Source organism: Phyllobates terribilis, unplaced genomic scaffold (genome assembly GCF_046119375.1).
Source record: "Phyllobates terribilis strain yellow unplaced genomic scaffold, ASM4611937v1 Scaffold_5__5_contigs__length_657084704, whole genome shotgun sequence".
NCBI classification, from domain to species: domain Eukaryota; kingdom Metazoa; phylum Chordata; class Amphibia; order Anura; family Dendrobatidae; genus Phyllobates; species Phyllobates terribilis.
In genome coordinates, this window is record NW_027362765.1 from 1,358,176 (window position 1) to 1,376,531 (window position 18,356).

At 60.2% G+C, this 18,356-nt stretch overlaps 2 protein-coding genes across 2 annotated transcripts in view; one reads left to right on the forward strand and one right to left on the reverse strand.

Annotated features, from left to right (window-relative positions):
- LOC141271687 (uncharacterized) overlaps positions 1 to 18,356 on the reverse strand; it is a 205,240-nt gene that overhangs the window by 141,511 nt on the left and 45,373 nt on the right. The window lies entirely within an intron of this gene.
- The window catches only part of LOC141271684 (uncharacterized), a 241,179-nt gene that overhangs the window by 53,781 nt on the left and 169,042 nt on the right, over positions 1 to 18,356 (forward strand). The gene's annotated exons all lie outside the window — the stretch shown is intronic.

The following is an 18,356-nucleotide window of genomic DNA, read 5'->3' on the forward strand; positions in this document are numbered from 1 at the left end:
GGCTCCGCTCCGTTCGCCTCGTACACGCGCGGCTCCGCTCCGTACGCCTGGTACACGCCCGGCTCCGCTCCGTACGCCTGGTACACGCGCGGCTCCGCTCCGTACGCCTCGTACACACAGCTCTGCTACATACACCTCGTACACGCGCGGCTCCGCTCCGTACGCCTCGTACACGCGCTGCTCTGCTCCGTACACCTCGTACACATGCGGCTCCGCTCCGTAGAGATCGTACACACGCGGCTCCACTCCGTACGCCTCGTACACGCGCGGCTCCGCTGCGTACGACTCGTACACGCGTGGCTCCGCTCCGTACGCCTCGTACACGCGCGGCTCCTCTCCGTACGCCTGGTACACGCCCGGCTCCGCTCCGTACGCCTCGTACACGCGCGGCTCCGCTCCGTACGCCTCGTACACGCGCGGCTTCGCTCCGTACGCCTCGTACACGCGTGGCTCCGCTCCGTTCGCCTCGTACACGTGCGGCTCCGCTCCGTACGCCTGGTACACGCCCGGCTCCGCTCCGTACGCCTGGTACACGCGCGGCTCCGCTCCGTACGCCTGGTACACGCCCGGCTCCGCTCCGTACGCCTGGTACACGCCCGGCTCCGCTCCGTACGCCTGGTACACGCGTGGCTCCGCTCCCTACGCCTCGTACACGCGCGGCTCCGCTCCGTGCGCCTCGTACACACACGGCTCCGCTCCGTACGCCTCGTACACGCGCGGTTCCGCTCCGTACACCTCATACACGCGCGACTTCGCTCCGTACCCCTCGTACACGCGTGGTTCCGCTCCGTACACCTCGTACACGCGCGGCTCCGCTCCGTACACCTCGTACATGCGCGGCTCCGCTCCGTACACCTCGTACACGCGCGGATCCGCTTCGTACACCTCGTACACGAGCGGATCCGCTCCGTACACCTCGTACACACGCGGCTCCGCTCCGTACACCTCGTACACGCGCGGCTCCGCTCCGTACACATCGTAAACGCGCGGCTCCGCTCCTTACAGCTCGTACACACGCGGCTCCGCTCCGTACACATGCGGCTCCGCCTCGTACACGCGCAGCTCCGCTCCGTACGCCTGGTACACGCCCGGATCCGCTCCGTACGCCTGGTACACGCGCGGCTCCGCTCCGTACGACTGGTACACGCGCGGCTCCGCTCCGTACGCCTCGTACACACGGCTCTGCTCCATACACCTCGTACACGCGCGGCTCCGCTCCGTACGCCTCGTACACGCACGGCTCCGCTCCGTACGCCTCGTACACACGCGGCTCCGCTCCGTACGCCTCGTACACGCGCAGCTCCGCTCCGTACAACTCGTACACGCTCCGCTCCGTAAGCCTCGTACACGCACGGCTCTGCTCCGTACGCCTGGAAAAAATGTTTTTTTTTTATTTTCACAAGTCAACATTATAATTTTCTGTGACGCACCTGGGGGTTCAATGGGCTCACCACATATCTAGATAAATTCATTGGGGGGTCTAGTTTCCAAAAAGGGGGCACTTGTTGGGCATTTCCACTGTTTAGGCACATCAGGGGTTCTGAGAACATGACATGACGCCCGCAGACCATTCCATCAAAGTCTGCATTCAAAAGCGTCACTCCTTCCCTTCCGAGCCCTGCCGAGCGCCCAAACAATGGTTTACCCCCACATATGAGGTATCAGCATACTCAGTAGAAATTGCACAACAACTTTTGGAGTCCAATTTCTCCTAGTACCCTCGTGAAAATAAAAATATTGCGGCTAAAAGATCATTTTTGTGGAATTTTTTCTTATTTTTTTCACGCCTCTACGTCATAAACCTTTGCAAAACACTTGGGGGTTCAAAGTGCTCACCACACATCTAAATAAGTTTCCTGAGGGGTCTAGTTTCCAAAATGGGGTCATTTGTGGGCGGTTTCCACTGTTTAGGCACATCAGGGGCTCTCCAAACGCAACATGGGGTCCGCTGGCAATTCCAGCGAGTTTTACATTGAAAACGTCAATTGGCGCTCCTTCCCTTCCGAGCCCTGCCGTGTGCCCAAACAATGGTTTACCCCCACATATGAGTTATCAGCATACTCAGGAGAAATTGGAGTACAACTTTTGATGTCCAATTTGTCCTAGTGCCCTTGTGAAAATAAAAATATTGTGGCTAAAAGATCATTTTTGTGGAAAAAAAATGATTTTGGCTCTACATCATAAACTTTTGCAAAACACTTGGGGGTTCAAAGTGCTCACCACACATCTAAATAAGTTCCTTAAGGGGTCTAGTTTCCAAAATGGGGTCACTTGTGGGGGGTTTCCACTGCTTAGGCACATCAGGGGCTCTCCAAACGCAACATGGGGTCTGCTGTCAATTCCAGCAAGTTTTACATTGAAAACGTCAATTGGCGCTCCTTCCCTTCTGAGCCCTGCCGTGTGCCCAAACAATGGTTTACCCCCACATATGAGGTATCAGCATACTCAGTAGAAATTGCACAACAACTTTTAGAGTCCAATTTCTCCTAGTACTCTCGTGAAAATAAAAATATTGCGGCTAAAAGATCGTTTTTGTGGAAAAATTTTTTTATTTTTTTTTCACGCCTCTACGTCTTAAACCTTTGCAAAACACCTGAGGGTTCAAAGTGCTCACCACACATCTAAATAAGTTCCCTGAGGGGTCTAGTTTCCAAAATGGGGTCATTTGTGGGGGGTTTCCACTGTTTAGGCACATCAGGGGCTCTCCAAATGCAACATGGGGTCCGCTGGCAATTCCAGCGAGTTGAAAACGTCAATTGGCGCTCCTTCCCTTCCGAGCCCTGCCGTGTGCCCAAACAATGGTTTACCCCCACATATGAGGTATCAGCATACTCAAGAGAAATTGGAGAACATCTTTTGATGTCCAATTTGTCCTAGTGCCCTTGTGAAAATAAAAATATTGTGGCTAAAGGATCGTTTTTGTGGAAAAAAATGATTTTGGCTCTACATCATAAAGGGGGTTCAAAGTGCTCACCACACATCTAAATAAGTTCCTTAAGGGGTCTAGTTTCCAAAATGGGGTCACTTTTGGGGGGTTTCCACTGTTTAGGCACATCAGGGGCTCTCCAAACGCGACATGTGGTCCGCTGTCAATTCCAGCAAGTTTTAAATTGAAATCGTCAATTGGCGCTCCTTCACTTCCGAGCCCTGCCGTGTGCCCAAACAATGGTTTACCCACAAATATGAGGTATCGGCGTACTCAGTAGAAATTGCACAACAACTTTTGGAGTCCAATTTCTACTACTACCCTCGTGAAAATAAAAATATTGTGGCTAAAATATCGTTTTTGTGGAAAAAAAATGATTTTGGCTCTACATCATAAACTTTTGCAAAATACCTGGGGGTTCAAAGTGCTCACTACACATCTAAATAAGTTCTTTAAGGAGTCTAGTTTCCAAAATGGGGTCACTTGTGGGGGGTTTCCACTGTTTAGTCACATCAGGGGCTCTCCAAACGCGACATGGGGTCCGCTGGCAATTCCAGCAAGTTTTACATTGAAAACGTCAATTGGCGCTCCTTCCCTTTCGAGCCCTGCCGTGCGCCCAAACAATGGCTTACCCCCACATATGAGATATCTGCGTACTCAGTAGAAATTGCACAACAACTTTTGGGGTCCAATTTCTCCTAGTACCCTTGTGAAAAAAAAAAAAAAAAATGTTAGTGAAAAAAAGTTAAATGTTCCTTTTTTCCTTTCACGTTCAATTAATTGGTGTGAAGCACCTGAAGGGTTAATAAAGTTCTTGAATGTGGTTTTGAGCACCTTGAGGGGTGCAGTTTTTAGAATGGTGTCACTTTTGGGTATTTTCTGTCATAAAGGCCCCTCAAAGTCACTTCAAATGTGATGTGATCCCTAAAAAAAATGGTTTTGTAAATTTTGTTGCAAAAATTAGAAAGTAGACATGTGGGAAATGTTATTCATTAACTATTTTGTGTTTCATATCTCTCTGATTTACGGGAATAAAAATTGCAAAATTTTCAAAATTTCCGCCAAATTTCCGTTTTTTTTCACAAATAAACGCAAGTGATATCGAAGAAATTTTACCACAATCATGAAGTACAATATGTCATGAAAAACAGTCTCAGAATCAGGGAGATCCGTTGAAGCGTTCCAGAGTAATTACCTCATAAAGTGACAGTGGTCAGAATTGTAAAAATTGGCCCGGTCATTAATGTGCAAACCACCTTGGGTTGTAAAGGGGTTAATATGATCATTTTATGGATATGACGCCAAAGAAACTAATGAAGTGATTTGCAAATTGCCATAATTTTCACAATTCTGAAAATAAATTGTAAGTTTAGTTCCACTATAAGTGATGTTAATTCTCTTATGAGAGCTAACCTTCTGAGACAATTTATCACTGCGCTGTGTGAATTGTCACATTAAGCTTTGCTACATCTATACATAGTGAAGTTCAGGGTCAAAATGCTGCAGGTCCCATCTCTGCTACAGAACAATCCCATGGAAATAAAGCCGATCATTTTATCAGATGGGATCATTAGAACTTACCTGGTTGGATCCTTTGTTTCAGGTGGTTTCTTTCCCAGGTCGTCATTAAGGCCCTTTACAATAAGCTCCAAAAACTCATCAGACTTTCTGAATCTTTCAAGCGTTTTCTCAATCACAGAAAGGACAGAAAGGAGGCGCTTATCCTGGCAGAAGAGAATCACAGATATATTGTTCTACATCTTCCAGATGTTTGGATTTATCTACAGACTAATGATTAATCTCGCATGAAGAATGATAATATTATAAGAGATCACAATTTTGGGGTAAAATTATTCAATTTAAAAAAAATATATATATATAGCAATTACATTATTCTGACAAGACCAATTTTTTGTTTTTTTCCTCCCCTTTTTCCCAAAAAATATAACTTTGTTTTTTCATTCACATAGACGGAGGGCTTGTGTTTTGTGGGACTAGTTGTTGTCTGGAATGAGAACATTCAATTTACCACATAAAGTATTGAAAAATGGGGAAAATCAAAATTATTTTTGTTTGGGTTTTTTTTATGAACATTTAATAAAAAAATGTGGTTTGTGAGACCATTTTCATCTTGCGAAGACCTAATTTTATAAAATGATCCCATTGATGGAGTTGTCGGCTTTTTCTTGTGGAGCGATCAGTAGTTACAAGTTTCTGGCACTTTACTGTCCTTTACAGCATTGACCCGACGTGTAATAGATTTATATATAATGAAAGATTGTACTTATGTCAATGCAGCAGAAACAAATATTGTTTTACGCTTTTTCTTTTTCATAGTTGGCCAGAAAACCGCAGAACCTTAAGCAGAAAATGACATGAATGAGAACATCTGCCCGGCTTGTACCGGATCCGGGGGTGTTACGTACAAGGCGAAGGTCCCAGAATAAGGATTTGCTTCATTTTGGTGCAGAGTTTCTAGTAGTTTCTGGTTACTACTGTTACAGGCAGATGCCGTCTGCATAATACAGCCAGCACCGCCTCAACCCCCTCCATGCATGTGGACCCCGACACAAACACTCAGGTACATCCTTTTATGCTGAGACATTAATAATTCTACAATTATCACCCACAACTTATATACAGAAACCCCCCAACCGTCCCCGATCCAATGGGACTGTCCGGCTGTCGCTGGAGGTCGGGGCTATGTCCTGACGAGCTGTGTTCTGTCAGGACAGTGTGTGTAGAACAAGAACGTCTCATGCCGTGCTGCTGTGATCGCTCCTGGAGAGGGGCAGCATCCGCACCTCGTACACGCCCGGCTCCGCTCCGCACGCCTCGTACACGCGGGGCTCCGCTCCGCACGCCTCGTACACGCCCAGCTCCGCTCCGCTCCGCACGCCTCGTACACGCCCACCTCCGCACGCCTCGTACACACGCGGCTCTGCTCCGTACACGCGCGGCTCCGCTCCGTACGCCTCGTACACACCCGACTCCGCTCTGCACGCCTCGTACACACCCGACTCCGCTCCGCACGCCTCGTACGCGCCCGGCTCCACTCCGTACGCCTCGTAAACGCCCGGCTCCGCACGCCTCGTACACGCGCCTCCGGTCCGCACGCCTCGTACACAGCCGGCTCCGCACGCCTGGTACACGCCCGGCTCCGCTCGCAGACTTCGTACACGCCCGGCTCTGCTCCGCACGCCTCGTACACGCCTGGCTCCGCACGCCTCGTACACGCCTGGCTCCGCACGCCTCGTACAAGCCCGGCTCCGCACGCCTCGTACACGCGCGGCTCCGCTCCGTACGCCTCGTACACGCCCGGCTCCGCTCTGTACACCTCGTACACGCGTGGCTCCGCTCCGAACGCCTCGTACACACCCGGCTACGCTCCGCACGCCTCATACACGCGCGGCTCCGCGCCGTACACCTCGTACACACGCGGCTCCGCTCCGTACACCTCGTACACACGGCTCCGCTCCGTACGCCTCGTGTACACACGGCTCCGCTCCGTACGCCTCGTAAACACGCGGCTCCGCTCCGTACACCTCGTACACACACGGCTCCGCTCCGTACACCTCGTACACACGCGGCTCCACTCCGTACACCTTGTACACACGCGGCTCTGCCCCGTACACCTCGTAGACACACGGCTCTGCTCCGTACACCTCGTACACGCGCGGCTCCGCTCCGTACACCTCGTACACACGCGGCTCCACTCCGTACTCCTCGTAAACCCACGGATTTGCTCTGGACACTTCGTACACGCACAGCTCCACTCCGGACACCTCGTACACACACGGCTCCGCTCCGGACGCCTCGTACACACGCGGCTCCGCTCAGTACGCCTCGTAAACACGCAGCTCTGCTCCGTACGCCTCGTAAACACACGGCTCCGCTCCGTACACCTCGTACACACGCGGCTCCGCTCCGTACACCTCATACACATGCGGCTCCGCTCCGTACACCTAGCACACACATGGCTCCGCTCAGTACACCTCGCACACACATGGCTCCGCTCAGTACACCTCGTACACGCGCGGCTCCGCTCCGTACACCTCGTACACGCGCGGCTCCGCTCCGTACACCTCGTACACGCGCGGCTCCGCTCCGTACACCTCGTACAAACGCGGCTCCGCTCCGTACACCTCGTACACGCGCGGCTCCGCTCCGTACACATCGTACACGCCCGGCTCCGCTCCGTACAACTCGTACACACGCGGCTTCGCTTCAAACACACGCAGCTCCGCTCCGTACACATCGTACACATGCGGCTCCGCTCCGATCACATCGTACACACGCGGCTCCGCTCCGTACACCTCGTACACACGCGGCTCCGCTCGGTACACCTTGTACACACGCGACTCAGCTCCATACACCTCGTACACACGCGGCTCCGCTCCGTACACCTCGTACACACGCGGCTCCGCTCCGTACCCCTCGTACACACGCAGATCCGCTTCGTACACACGCGGCTTCGCTCCGTACACCTTGTACACAGGCGGCTCCGCCCCGTATAACTCGTACACACGGGGCTCCGCTTCGTACACACGCGGCTCCGCTCCGTACACCTTTACACATGCGGCTCCGCTCCGTAGACATCGTACGCAAGCGGCTCCGCTCCGTACACCTCGCACACACGCGGCTCTGCTCCGTACACCTTGTACACGCGCGGCTCCGCTCCGTACGCCTCGTACACGGGCGGCTCCGCTCCGTACGCCTCGTACACGCGCGGCTCCGCTCCGTACGCCTGGTACACGCCCGGCTCCGCTCCATACGCCTGGTACATACGCGGCTCCGCTCCGTACGCCTGGTACACGCGCGGCTCCGCTCCGTACGCCTCGTACACACGGCTCTGCTCCGTACACCTCGTACATGCGCGGCTCCGCTCCGTACGCCTCGTACACGCGCTGCTCCGCTCCGTACGCCTCGTACACGCGCGGCTTCGCTCCGTACGCCTCGTACACGCGCGGCTCCGCTCCGTTCGCCTCGTACACGCGCACCTCCGCTCCGTATGCCTGGTACACGCCCGGATCCGCTCCGTATGCCTGGTACACGCGCGGCTCCGCTCCGTACGACTGGTACACGCGCGGCTCCGCTCCGTACACCTCGTACACACGCGGCTCCGCTTCGTACACACGCAGCTCCGCTCCGTACACCTCGTACACATGTGGCTCCGCTCCGTACACATCGTACACACGCGGCTCTGCTCCGTACACTTCGTACACATGCGGCTCCGCTCCGTACACATCGTACACACGCGGCTCCGCTCCGTACACCTCGTACACACGCGGCTCCGCTCCGTACACCTTGTACACACGCGGCTCCGCCCCGTACACCTCGTACACATGCGGCTCCGCTCCGTACACCTCGTACACACGCGGCTCCGCTCCGTACACCTCGTACAAACGCGGTTCCGCTCCGTATACCTCGTACACATGCGGCTCCACTCCGTAGAGATCGTACACACGCGGCTCCACTCCGTACGCCTCGTACACGCGCGGCTCCGCTGCGTACGACTCGTACACGCGCGGCTCCGCTCCGTAAGCCTCGTACACGCGCGGCTCCTCTCCGTACGCCTGGTACACGCCCGGCTCCGCTCCGTATGCCTGGTACACGCGCGGCTCCGCTCCGTACGCCTGGTACACGCGCGGCTCCGCTCCGTACGCCTCGTACACACGGCTCCGCTCCGTACGCCTCGTACACGCGCGGCTCCGCTCCGTACGCCTCGTACACGCGCGGCTTCGCTCCGTACGCCTCGTACGTGCGCGGCTCCGCTCCGTTCGCCTCGTACACGCGCGGCTCCGCTCCATACGCCTGGTACACGCCCGGCTCTGCTCCGTACGCCTGGTACACGCACGGCTTCGCTCCGTACGCCTAGTACACGCGTGGCTCCGCTCCCTACGCCTCGTACACACGGCTCTGCTCCGTACGCCTCATACACGCGCGGCTCCGCTCCGTACGCCTCGTACACGCACGGCTCCGCTCCGTACGCCTCGTACACGCGCGGCTCTGCTCCCTACGCCTCGTACACATGGCTCTGCTCCGTACGCCTCGTACACGCACGGCTCCGCTCCGTACGCCTCGTACACGCGCGGCTCCGCTCCGTACGCCTCGTACACACGCGGCTCCGCTCCGTACGCCTCGTACACGCGCGGCTCCGCTCCGTACGCCTCGTACACACGCGGCTCCGCTCCGTACGCCTCGTACACGCGCGGCTCCGCTCCGTACGCCTCGTACACACGCGGCTCCGCTCCGTACGCCTCGTACACGCGCGGCTCCGCTCCGTACGCCTCGTACACGCGCGGCTCCGCTCCGTACACCTCGTACACGCGCGGCTCCGCTCCGTACACCTCGTACACGCGCGGCTCCGCTCCGCACACATCGTACACGCCCGGCTCCGCTCCGTACACCTCGTACACACACGTCTCCGTTCCGTACACCTCATACACACGCAGCACCGCTTCGTACACCTCGTACACACGCGGCTCCGCATCGTACACACGCGGCTCCGCTTCGTACACACGCGGCTCCGCTCCGTACACCTCGTACACATGCGGCTCGGCTCCGTACACCTCGCACACACGCGGTTTCGATCCGTACACCTTGTACACACACGGCTCCGCTCCGTATACCTTTACACATGCGGCTCCGCTCCGTAGACATCGTACACAAGCGGCTCCGCTCCGTACGCCTCGTACACACGGCTCTGCTCCAAACACCTCGTACACGCGCGGCTCGGCTCCGTACGCCTCGTACACGCACGGCTCTGCTCCGTACGTCTCGTACACGAGCGGCTCCTCTCCGTACGCCTCGTACACGCACGGCTCCGCTCCGTACGCCTCGTACACATGCGGCTCCGCTCCGTACGCCTCGTACACGCGCTGCTCCACTCCGTATGCCTCGTACACGCGCGGCTCCGCTCCGTTCGCCTCGTACACGCGCGGCTCCGCTCCTTACAGCTCGTACACACGCGGCTCCGCTCCGTACACATGCGGCTCCGCCTCGTACACGCGCAGCTCCGCTCCGTACGCCTGGTACACGCCCGGATCCGCTCCGTACGCCTGGTACACGCCCGGCTCCGCTCCGTACGCCTCGTTCACGCGCGGCTTCGCTCCGTACGCCTCGTACACGCGTGGCTCCGCTCCGTTCGCCTCGTACACGCGCGGCTCCGCTCCGTACGCCTGGTACACGCCCGGCTCCGCTCCGTACGCCTGGTATACGCGTGGCTCCGCTCCCTACGCCTCGTACACGCGCGGCTCCGCTCCGTGCGCCTCGTACACGCGCGGTTCCGCTCCGTACACCTCATACACGCGCGACTTCGCTTCGTACACGCGCGGTTCCGCTCCGTACACCTCGTACACGCGCGGCTCCGCTCCGTACACCTCGTACACGCGCGGCTCCGCTCCGTACACCTCGTACACGCGCGGATCCGCTCCGTACACCTCGTACACACGCGGCTCCGCTGCGTACGACTCGTACACGCGTGGCTCCGCTCGGTACGCCTCGTACACGCGCGGCTCCTCTCCGTACGCCTGGTACACGCCCGGCTCCGCTCCGTACATCTCGTACACGCGCGGCTTCGCTCCGTACGCCTCGTACACGCGTGGCTCCGCTCCGTTCGCCTCGTACACGCGCGGCTCCGCTCCGTACGCCTGGTACACGCCCGGCTCCGATCCGTACGCCTGGTACACGCGCGGCTCCGCTCCGTACACCTCGTACACGCGCGGCTCCGCTCCGCACACATCGTACACGCCCGGCTCCGCTCCGTACACCTCGTACACACACGTCTCCGTTCCGTACACCTCATACACACGCAGCACCGCTTCGTACACCTCGTACACACGCGGCTCCGCATCGTACACACGCGGCTCCGCTTCGTACACACGCGGCTCCGCTCCGTACACCTCGTACACATGCGGCTCCGCTCCGTACACATCGTACACACGCGGCTCCGCTCCGTACACCTCGCACACACGCGGTTTCGATCCGTACACCTTGTACACACACGGCTCCGCTCCGTATACCTTTACACATGCGGCTCCGCTCCGTAGACATCGTACACAAGCGGCTCCGCTCCGTACGCCTCGTACACACGGCTCTGCTCCAAACACCTCGTACACGCGCGGCTCGGCTCCGTACGCCTCGTACACGCACGGCTCTGCTCCGTACGTCTCGTACACGAGCGGCTCCTCTCCGTACGCCTCGTACACGCACGGCTCCGCTCCGTACGCCTCGTACACATGCGGCTCCGCTCCGTACGCCTCGTACACGCGCTGCTCCACTCCGTATGCCTCGTACACGCGCGGCTCCGCTCCGTTCGCCTCGTACACGCGCGGCTCCGCTCCTTACAGCTCGTACACACGCGGCTCCGCTCCGTACACATGCGGCTCCGCCTCGTACACGCGCAGCTCCGCTCCGTACGCCTGGTACACGCCCGGATCCGCTCCGTACGCCTGGTACACGCCCGGCTCCGCTCCGTACGCCTCGTTCACGCGCGGCTTCGCTCCGTACGCCTCGTACACGCGTGGCTCCGCTCCGTTCGCCTCGTACACGCGCGGCTCCGCTCCGTACGCCTGGTACACGCCCGGCTCCGCTCCGTACGCCTGGTATACGCGTGGCTCCGCTCCCTACGCCTCGTACACGCGCGGCTCCGCTCCGTGCGCCTCGTACACGCGCGGTTCCGCTCCGTACACCTCATACACGCGCGACTTCGCTTCGTACACGCGCGGTTCCGCTCCGTACACCTCGTACACGCGCGGCTCCGCTCCGTACACCTCGTACACGCGCGGCTCCGCTCCGTACACCTCGTACACGCGCGGATCCGCTCCGTACACCTCGTACACACGCGGCTCCGCTGCGTACGACTCGTACACGCGTGGCTCCGCTCGGTACGCCTCGTACACGCGCGGCTCCTCTCCGTACGCCTGGTACACGCCCGGCTCCGCTCCGTACATCTCGTACACGCGCGGCTTCGCTCCGTACGCCTCGTACACGCGTGGCTCCGCTCCGTTCGCCTCGTACACGCGCGGCTCCGCTCCGTACGCCTGGTACACGCCCGGCTCCGATCCGTACGCCTGGTACACGCGCGGCTCCGCTCCGTACGCCTGGTACACGCGTGGCTCCGCTCCCTACGCCTCGTACACGCGCGGCTCCGCTCCGTGCGCCTCGTACACACACGGCTCCGCTCCGTACGCCTCGTACACGCGCGGTTCCGCTCCGTACACCTCATACACGCGCGACTTCGCTCCGTACCCCTCGTACACGCGTGGTTCCGCTCCGTACACCTCGTACACGAGCGGCTCCGCTCCGTACACCTCGTACACGTGCGGCTCCGCTCCGTACACCTCGTACACGCGCGGCTCCGCTCCGTACACTTCGTACACGCGCGGTTCCGCTCCGTACACATCGTACACGCGCGGCTCCGCTCCTTACAGCTCGTACACACGCGGCTCCGCTCCGTACACATGCGGCTCCGCCTCGTACACGCGCAGCTCCGCTCCGTACGCCTGGTACACGCCCGGATCCGCTCCGTACGCCTGGTACACGCCCGGCTCCGCTCCGTACACCTCGTACACGCGCGGCTCCGCTCCGTACACCTCGTACACGCGCGGCTCCGCTCCGTTCACATCGTACACGCCCGGCTCCGCTCCGTACACCTCGTACACACGCGGCTCCGTTCCGTACACCTCGTACACACGCAGCACCGCTTCGTACACATGCGGCTCCGCTCCGTACACCTCGTACACACGCGGCTCCGCATCGTACACACGCGGCTCCGCTTCGTACGCATGCGGCTCCGCTCCGTACACCTCGTACACATGCGGCTCCGCTCCGTACACATCGTACACACGCGGCTCCGCTCCGTACACCTCGCACACACTCGCGGCTTCGCTCCGTACACCTTGTACACACACGGCTCCGCTCCGTATAACTCGTACACACGGGGCTCCGCTTCGTACACACGCGGCTCCGCTCCGTACACCTTTACACATGCGGCTCCGCTCCGTAGACATCGTACACAAGCGGCTGCGCTCCGTACGCCTCGTACACACGGCTCTGCTCCATACACCTCGTACACGCGCGGCTCCGCTCCGTACGCCTCGTACACGCACGGCTCTGCTCCGTACGCCTCGTACACGAGCGGCTCCGCTCCGTACGCCTCGTACACGCACGGCTCCGCTACGTACGCCTCGTACACACGCGGCTCCGCTCCGTACGCCTCGTACACGCGCTGCTCCACTCTGTACGCCTCGTACACGCGCGTCTTCGCTCCGTACGCCTCGTACACGCGCGGCTCCGCTCCGTTCGCCTCGTACACGCGCGGCTCCGCTCCGTACGCCTGATACACGCCCGGCTCCGCTCCGTACACCTCGTACACACGCGGCTCCGCTCCGTACACCTTGTACACACGCGGCTCCGCTCCGTACACCTCGTACACACGCGGCTCCGCTCCGTACACCTCGTACACACGCGGCTCCGCTTCGTACACACGCGGCTCCGCTCCGTACACCTCGTACACATGCGGCTCCGCTCCGTAGACATCGTACACACGCGGCTACGCTCCGTACACCTCGCACACACGCGGCTCCGCACCGTATACCTCGTACACACGGGGCTCCGCTTCGTACACATGCGGCTCCGCTCCGTACACCTCGAACACATGCGGTTCCGCTCCGTAGACATCGTACACACGCGGCTCGGCTCCGTACACCTCGTACACGCGCGGCTCCGCACACCTTGTACACGCGCGGCTCCGCTCTGTACGCCTCGTACACGTGCAGCTCCGCTCCGTACGCCTCGTACACGCGCGGCTCCGCTCCGTACGCCTGGTACACGCGCGGCTCCGCTCCGTACGGCTGGTACACGCGCGGCTCCGCTCCGTACGCCTCGTACACACAGCTCTGCTCCGTAAACCTCGTACACGCGCGGCTCCGTTCCGTACGCCTCGTACACGCGCGGCTTCGCACCGTACGCTTCGTACACGCGCGGCTCCGCTCCGTTCGCCTCGTACACGCGCGGCTCCGCTCCATACGGCTGGTACACGCCCGGCTCCACTCCGTACGCCTGGTACACACGCGGCTCCGCTTCGTACACACGCGGCTCCGCACCGTACACCTCGTACACATGCGGCTCCACTCCGTAGACATCGTACACACGCGGCTCCGCTCCGTACACCTCGCACACACGCGGCTCCGCTCCGTATACCTCGTACACATGCGGCTCCGCTCCGTAGAGATCGTACACACGCGGCTCCACTCCGTACGCCTCGTACACGCGCGGCTCCACTGCGTACGACTCGTACACACGCGGCTCCGCTCCGTAAGCCTCGTACACGCGCGGCTCCTCTCCGTACGCCTGGTACACGCCCGGCTCCGCTCCGTACGCCTGGTACACGCGCGGCTCCGCTCCGTACACCTCGTACACGCGCGGCTCCGCTCCGTTCACATCGTACACGCCCGGCTCCGCTCCGTACACCTCGTACACACGCGGCTCCGTTCCGTACACCTCGTACACACGCAGCACCGCTTCGTACACACGCGGCTCAGCTCCGTACACCTCGTACACACGCGGCTCCGCATCGTACACACGCGGCTCCGCTTCGTACGCACGCGGCTCCGCTCCGTACACCTCGTACACATGCGGCTCCGCTCCGTACACATCGTACACACGCGGCTCCGCTCCGTACACCTCGCACACACTCGCGACTTCGCTCCGTACACCTTGTACACACACGGCTCCGCTCCGTATACCTCGTACACACGGGGCTCCGCTTCGTACACACGCGGCTCCGCTCCGTACACCTTTACACATGCGGCTCCGCTCCGTAGACATCGTACACAAGCGGCTCCGCTCCGTACGCCTCGTACACACGGCTCTGCTCCATACACCTCGTACACGCGCGGCTCCGCTCCGTACGCCTCGTACACGCACGGCTCTGCTCCGTACGCCTCGTACACGAGCGGCTCCGCTCCGTACGCCTCGTACACGCACGGCTCCGCTCCGTACGCCTCGTACACGCGGCTCCGCTCCGTACGCCTCGTACACGCGCTGCTCCACTCCGTACGCCTCGTACACGCGCGGCTTCGTTCCGTACGCCTCGTACACACGCGGCTCCGCTCCGTTCGCCTCGTACACGCGCGGCTCCGCTCCGTACGCCTGATACACGCCCGGCTCCGCTCCGTACACCTCGTACACACGCGGCTCCGCTCCGTACACCTTGTACACACGCGGCTCCGCTCCGTACACCTCGTACACACGCGGCTCCGCTCCGTACACCTCGTACACACGCGGCTCCGCTTCGTACACACGCGGCTCCGCTCCGTACACCTCGTACACATGCGGCTCCGCTCCGTAGACATTGTACACACGCGGTTTCGCTCCGTACACCTCGTACACACGCGGCTCCGCTCCGTACACCTCGTACACACGCGGCTCCGATCCGTACACCTCGTACACACGCGGCTCTGCTCCGTACACCTTGTACACACTCGGCTCCGCTCCGTACACCTCGTACACACGCGGCTCTGCTCCGTACACCTCGTACACCTGCGGCTCCGATCCGTACGCCTCATACACACACGGCTCCGCTCCGTACACCTCGTACACACACGGCTCTGCTACGTACACCTCGTACACACGCGGCTCCGTTCCGTACACCTCGTACAAACACGGCTCTGCTCCGTACGCCTCGTACACACGCGGCTCCGCTCCGTACACCTCGTATACACGCGGCTCCGCTCCGTACACCTCGTACACACGCGGCTCTGCTCCGTACACCTCGTACACACACGGCTCCGCTCCATACACCTCGTACACACACGGCTCCGCTCCATACACCTCGTACACACACGGCTCTGCTCCGTACACCTCGTACACACGCGGCTCTGCTCCGTACACCTCGTACACGTGCGGCTCTGCTCCGTACACCTCGTACACACACGGCTCTGCTCCGTACACTTCGTACACACGCGGCTCTGCTCCGTACACCTCGTACACACGGCTCCACTCCGTACACCTCGTACAGGCGCGGCTCCGCTCCGTACACCTCGTACACACGCGGCTCCGCTCCGTACACCTCGTACACACGCGGGTCCACTTCGTACACACGCGGCTCCGCTCCGTACACCTCGTACACGCGCGGCTCCGCTCCGTACACATCGTACACACGCGGATCTGCTCCGTACACCTCGTACACACACGGCTCCGATCCGTACACCTCGTACACACGTGGCTCTGCTCCATACACCTTGTACACACTCGGCTCCGCTCCGTACACCTCGTACACACGCGGCTCTGCTCCGTACACCTCGTACACCTGCGGCTCCGATCCGTACGCCTCATACACACACGGCTCCGCTCCGTACACCTCGTACACACACGGCTCTGCTACGTACACCTCGTACACACGCGGCTCCGTTCCGTACACCTCGTACAAACACGGCTCTGCTCCGTACGCCTCGTACACACGCGGCTCCGCTCCGTACACCTCGTATACACGCGGCTCCGCTCCGTACACCTCGTACACACGCGGCTCTGCTCCGTACACCTCGTACACACGCGGCTCTGCTCCGTACACCTCGTACACACACGGCTCCGCTCCGTACACCTCGTACACACACGGCTCCGCTCCGTACACCTCGTACACACACGGCTCTGCTACGTACACCTCGTACACACGCGGCTCCGTTCCGTACACCTCGTACAAACACGGCTCCGCTCCGTACGCCTCGTACACACGCGGCTCCGCTCCGTACACCTCGTATACACGCGGCTCCGCTCCGTACACCTCGTACACACGCGGCTCCGCTCCGTACACCTCGTACACACGCGGCTCTGCTCCGTACACCTCGTACACACACGGCTCCGCTCCATACACCTCGTACACACACGGCTCTGCTCCGTACACCTCGTACACACGCGGCTCTGCTCCGTACACCTCGTACACGTGCGGCTCTGCTCCGTACACTTCGTACACACACGGCTCTGCTCCGTACACTTCGTACACACGCGGCTCTGCTCCGTACACCTCGTACACACGGCTCCGCTCCGTACACCTCGTACAGGCGCGGCTCCGCTCCGTACACCTCGTACACGCGCGGCTCCGCTCCGTACACCTCGTACACGCGCGGCTCCGCTCCGTACACCTCGTACACGCGCGGCTCCGCTTCGTACACCTCGTACACGCGCGGCTCCGCTCCGTACACCTCTTACACACGCGACTCCGCTCCGTACGCCTCGTACACGCGCGGCTCCGCTCCGTACGCCTCGTACACACGCGGCTCTGCTCCGTACACCTCGTACACACGCGGCTCTGCTCCGTACACCTCGTACACACGCGGCTCCGCTCCGTACACCTCGTACACGCGCGGCTCCGCTCCGTACACATCGTACACACGCGGATCTGCTCCGTACACCTCGTACACACGCGGCTCCGATCCGTACACCTCGTACACACGCGGCTCTGCTCCGTACACCTTGTACACACTCGGCTCCGCTCCGTACACCTCGTACACACGCGGCTCTGCTCCGTACACCTCGTACACCTGCGGCTCCGATCCGTACGCCTCATACACACACGGCTCCGCTCCGTACACCTCGTACACACACGGCTCTGCTACGTACACCTCGTACACACGCGGCTCCGTTCCGTACACCTCGTACAAACACGGCTCTGCTCCGTACGCCTCGTACACACGCGGCTCCGCTCCGTACACCTCGTATACACGCGGCTCCGCTCCGTACACCTCGTACACACGCGGCTCTGCTCCGTACACCTCGTACACACGCGGCTCTGCTCCGTACACCTCGTACACACGCGGCTCTGCTCCGTACACCTCGTACACACACGGCTCCGCTCCATACACCTCGTACACACACGGCTCTGCTCCGTACACCTCGTACACACACGGCTCTGCTCCGTACACCTCGTACACACACGGCTCTGCTCCGTACACTTCGTACACACGCGGCTCTGCTCCGTACACCTCGTACATGTGCGGCTCTGCTCCGTACACCTCGTACACACACGGCTCTGCTCCGTACACTTCGTACACACGCGGCTCTGCTCCGTACACCTCGTACACACGGCTCCGCTCCGTACACCTCGTACAGGCGCGGCTCCGCTCCGTACACCTCGTACACGCGCGGCTCCGCTCCGTACACCTCGTACACGCGCGGCTCCGCTCCGTACGCCTCGTACACACGCGGCTCCGCTCCGTACACCTCGTACACACGCGGCTCTGCTCCGTACACCTCGTACACACGCGGCTCTGCTCCGTACACCTCGTACACACATGGCTCCGCTCCGTACACCTCGTACACACACGGCTCTGCTCCGTACACCTCGTACACACGCGGCTCTGCTCCGTACGCCTCGTACACACACGGCTCTGCTCCGTACACCTCGTACACACACGGTTCCGCTCCGTAC